The 5061-nt window shown below is 54.2% G+C and overlaps 1 pseudogene; it reads right to left on the bottom strand.

Moving 5' to 3' along the window:
* Nucleotides 1-4405, bottom strand: part of LOC123102221 (protein NAR1-like) — a 10433-nt pseudogene extending 6028 nt beyond the window's left edge.
* Nucleotides 4406-5061: the final 656 nt, after the last annotated feature.

Below are 5061 nucleotides of genomic sequence, written 5' to 3'. Positions count from 1 at the left end.
CGCCGGATCCGCGCGGGCTTCGCCCGGCGGAGCCCACCGGCGACGGCGAGGGGGGTGTGTGGAAGGAGGGCGCGCGGTGGACGGGGCTGAGCCGCCGCTCATGTCGCCCCAGGGAGGGAGCGACGCGAGGGTGTTATTGTGATTTGCAGCTCTATACAATCTTGCTATACAGAAGCCTAAGTGATGTTATTGGACATTGTTATATAATGCAACAAGCTGGGAGAAACCAATGATCTCATTGAGCATCGCCGTACACTTTGCCTTCCGTTCTGTTTGTGCTTAATAGCTGATGCTGAACTTTGAGCTTGGTTCAAACGACCTTGCTGTGAAGTAAAATGAAATACCATGTCTCTGGTGTTGAACTCAAGACCTAATTCGATTGAATCCCCTTCAGGCTGGAAGGGATTTGAACTGGAATTCCAATTCCCCAAATCGGTTCCTAAGATAACCAAACAACAGGACAGAAAGCTCAAACCCGCTCACCAGTCCTCATCCTTTCTACTCTTATTATCAATACTGCATCACCGTCCGAAAGCAAAAATGGAGTGTATATAATGCGCGAACTCAGGCCGCGTGCTCTGCAGCTGCAGGGGGGTGGCACGGGGCGGCTACGAAGAGCAGGGCGGGCCGAATCTCCAGCCCCAGAACCAAATACTAGGGCAAAAGACAACGAAAAATTTGGGGAGAAGGGGGGGCAGGGCAGGGCAGGGCAGGGTACCGGGAGGCGGCTGGCGGCGGAGTTCTTGTTGAGGGAGACGGCGCAGTCCTGCGAGGGGGCGATGAAGTCGTTGAGGTCCGACGCCTGCAGCGCCGGCGAGAACCTGCTGGAAGACATCACCGGCCGGCGACGGACCGATCCGCCTACTTGCTCGGAGGAGGATTTCTTCTTGGCCTCCTGTGGAATGAGGCCGAGCCGAGCAAGCAGTCGGCAATGTCAGGCCCCCGGGCTACAGATTCCTGAGAATCACTTTACTATGGATTCCTGAGAATCAGCTGTGGTTCTGGATTCGTAAGAATCAGAATCTGGTTGTTTATTTGCCCTGCTGTTTGTCAGCTTTAACAGTTGTGGGTGTTGTGAAATGTCAGTAACGCCCTCGACTGCTGACTGTGATGTTTATATGTAGATCAAAGCACAAGTTATATGTTTTGACTTGATAAAATGAGAACTAGCACAAAAACACAATATATAGAATATATTTATGGAGAAATGACATGATGGTATGAATATATCATCCGACACAAACATAAGAAAAGTAACATCCAAAAAAAGAATCAACCCTCGTAGTCTTCCATACGAAATATATCATCCATATATGGACCAACCATCAGTCTTACATACGTGCACATATCATCCAAAATATGTACTAAACATCATAGTCTTACATACGTACACATATCATCCAAAATATGCACCAATCATCATAGTCTCATCAAATAATATGTGAAACTATACTTGATCCGCCATCAATCCATCAGCAATTTAAAGAACATTCAGCATGGAATCAAGGCCTATTACTAATCTGAACAATTACTAACCTATTACTAAATCTGAACAATTACATTTTTTGGGACTGAACAATTACCTTTTCTCCTCACAGGAATAAGATGGGGTAGAGCTGGTGCAGTCAGGGAGGACGTGGAGACGGGGGGCAAGGGGGACCTCCGGCGTGGTGCAGCTGGATCTCCGGCGTGGTGCGTGGGCCGACGACGTGGCTGGCCAAGGGGCCGGCGACAGGGCGGCTACGGGGCCGGCGACGGGGCGGGGGAGGGTCGGCGACGGGGCGGGGGCGGGCCGGCAACGGGGCGGGGGAGAGACGGGGCCAGCGACGGGGCTTGCGAAGGTGGCGGCGGGCGAACCCTAGAGAGCCATCAACGGGGGTTGTTCGGTGTGGATGAGATGCGAACTGACGAAGGAAGGAGTCGTCGATGTAGAAGTTGAGCTGGGGGAGGCGGTGGCATTTCCATTGTAATAACGGGGAGAAGTTGGCCCATATTTGAAAGGGGGTTAGTGGCAGCTCGGGGATCAGCAAAATCGCAGATTCCAGCTTCCGCCGCTGTCCAGTGCAATTTGCAAAATCGATTCTGGGCAGCTGGCCTACGAATCTGCCTTTTTGTTTGTGAATCCGATTTTGACTAGGCTAGAATCCGGGAATCACAATCTGTAACCCAAACAAAGGCCACCTCAATCGCTCTTCTTCTTGGCATCTGCGTGCTGCTTTAATTTAATGGACCGGGCCGCCGACTATACCCCGGCCCCCGTGGGCCTGGACTTCACTGGTGGGCCCTCCTCATTCCACCTATTTGCACAGTTTTGTCTCGAAATCAATAGTCAAGGGGGCTTTTGCAAATAACGAGGCGAGCTGGGATGGCGCCGGTGGTGCTTGACGGCGGCGAGCTATTGTGTTGCGGGCCTGATCCTAGGGCTACGTCGTCGGTGCTTGGTGGCGGCGACCTGGGACGGGGCCGATCTGGGCGTCGTTGGTGCTTCGCGGTGCCGAACAGGGAAGACGGCGAGCTGACTAGCGGCGGGGAAGGAGGGGAGGAATAGGGGGCATCCGACGCGGTGCTCAGTTGCTGGAGAGGGCGGGGGACGATGAGGGAGGTGGCGGCAGGGGTCGCGGGAGAGGAGACGAGAGGACAGATTGGGGGATGAAGCTAACCCTAGCGCTTACGGGATCAGGTGGGTTGGGCTCAGATTTTTTTTCGTGGGTCAAACTCGTGCCTGTTGGCCTGCGAACGAGCCTATGAGCCTTTTCTCCAAAAAAAAGAAGATACGAGCCTATGGAGCATGGGTGAGAGATTCTCAAAAAACAAAAACAGAAAAATGAGCCATGGCCCACGGGTGAGTACAGTTGGGGAGAGCACAAATAACTACGGAAAGATACTGCAAGGATTAATGGCACGCATCACCATCCGAAGGCAGAAAATTATACTACAATACTGCGTGAACTCAGACCGCGTGCTCTGCAGCTGCAGGGGGGTGGCACGGGTTGGCTACGAAGAGCATGGCGAGCCAAAGCTCCCGCCCCAGAACCGAATACTAGGGCAAAGGATAGAAAAAACAATTTGGGGGAAGGGGCGGCAGGGCAGGGTACCGGGAGGCGGCTGGCGGCGGAGTTCTTTTTGAGGGAGACGACGCAGTCCTGCGAGGGGGCGATGAAGTCGTTGAGGTCCGACGCCTGCAGCGCCGTAGAGAACCTGCTGGAAGACATCCCCGCCCGGCGACGGACCGATCTGCCTGGGACGATTTCTCTTCTCGCGTGTGGAATGAGGCTGAGGTTGAGCCGAGCCGAGCCGAGCGAGCAGTCGTCAATGTCAATCCGTGCTCTTCTTCTCGGCCTCCTCCTTCCTGCTTGCTGCGTGCTCTGACGGAGCGGGTCGCCGCCTATACCCCGTTGGCCTGGCCTCACTGGTGGGCCCTCCTCGTTCCGCCTAGTTGTACAGTTTCATTTCGAAAAAATCAATAGTCAAGGGGGCTTTTTACAAATAACGAGGCGAGTTGGGATGGCGCCGGTGGTGCTTGACGGCGGCGAGCTATTGTGTTGCGAGGCTGATCCTAGGGCGACGTCGCCAGTGCTTGGTGGCGGCGACCTGGGCAGGGCCGATCTGGGTGTCGTTGGTGCTTGGTAGTGCCGCACAGGGAAGACGGCAAGCTGACTGGCGGCGGGGAAGGGGGGAGGAATAGGGGGCGTCCGACGCGGTGCTCAGTCGCTGGATAGGGCGGGGGACGATGAGGGAGGTGGCGGCAGGGGTCGCGGGAGAGGAGACGAGGGGACAGATTGGGGGACAAAGCTAACCCTAGCGCTTACGGGATCAGGTGGGTTGGGCTCAGATTTTTTTCGTGGGTCAAACTCGTGCCTGCTGGCGTGCGAACGAGCCTATGAGCCTTTTCTCTAAAATAAAGATACGAGCCTAACAATGGGTGAGAGATTCTTAAAAAACAAAAACAAAAAAAAGAGTCATGGACCACGGGTGAGTACAGTTGGGGAAAGCACAAATAACTACGGAAAGATACTGCAAGGATTAATGGCGTGCATCACCATCCGAAGGCAAAAAATTATACTACAATACTGCGCAAACTCAGACCGCGTGCTCCGCAGCTGCAGGGGGGTGGCACGGGTCGGTTACGAAGAGCAGGGCGGGCCAAAGCTCCCGCCCCGGAACCGAATACTAGAGAAAGGACAGAAAAAACAATTTGGGGGAAGGGGCGGCAGGGCAAGGTACCGGGAGGCGGCTGGCAGCGGAGTTCTTGTTGAGGGAGACGACGCAGTCCTGCGAGGGGGCGATGAAGTCGTTGAGGTCCGACGCCTGCAGCGCCGGCGAGAACCTGCTGGAAGACATCCCCGGCCGGCGACGGACCGATCCGCCTGGGACGATTTCTCTTCTCCGCGTGTGGAATGAGGCTGAGGTTGAGCCGAGCCGAGCCGAGCGAGCAGTCGTCAATGTCAATTTGTGCTCTTCTTCTCGGCCTCCTCCTTCCTGCCTGTTGTGTGCTCTGACGGAGCGGGCCGCCGCCTATACCCCGTGGGCCTGGCCTTCACTAGTGAGCCCTCCTCGTTCCGCCTAGTTGTATAGTTTTGTTATTCACGAACTAGTGATTCACACAAATTTCAAATAATTAAAAATTTGAACTATCAAATTTGAAAACTACCGGCACTAACAGAAAATTTGTAATTTTTTGTACCTAAAGCAAAAATATTCACAAAGAAACTCTAAATACAGCAAAAAACAACTCAAAAATAAATAAAGAAGAAAAGAAAAAAGAAGAAGAAAACTAAATGAAAAAAAGCCCGCCTACTAGGCCACAGCGGCCTACATACGACTAGAAACCCAACCTCCAGTTCGGTCAGGATGCAGGCCCGCTAGTCGAGTAGGCCCAATAGGGCATCACAGCAGAGGTAGGCCCAGAAGGCCTGCTTTAGAGAGGAGCTCGAGACAGCAGCGGCGGCGGGGCTTATAAGCAGGTGCGAGCACCCCTCGGCTAGCGAGGTCGAACAAAACTTCTGTGCCCCTCGCCTAGCAACGCACCACCTTTAGTACCGGGTCGTGGCTCCAACCGGT

This window comes from Triticum aestivum, chromosome 5A (genome assembly GCF_018294505.1).
Source record: "Triticum aestivum cultivar Chinese Spring chromosome 5A, IWGSC CS RefSeq v2.1, whole genome shotgun sequence".
Taxonomy (NCBI): domain Eukaryota; kingdom Viridiplantae; phylum Streptophyta; class Magnoliopsida; order Poales; family Poaceae; genus Triticum; species Triticum aestivum.
The sequence above is the reverse complement of the archived record's forward strand: the minus strand, read 5'-3'. Positions and strand labels throughout refer to the sequence as shown.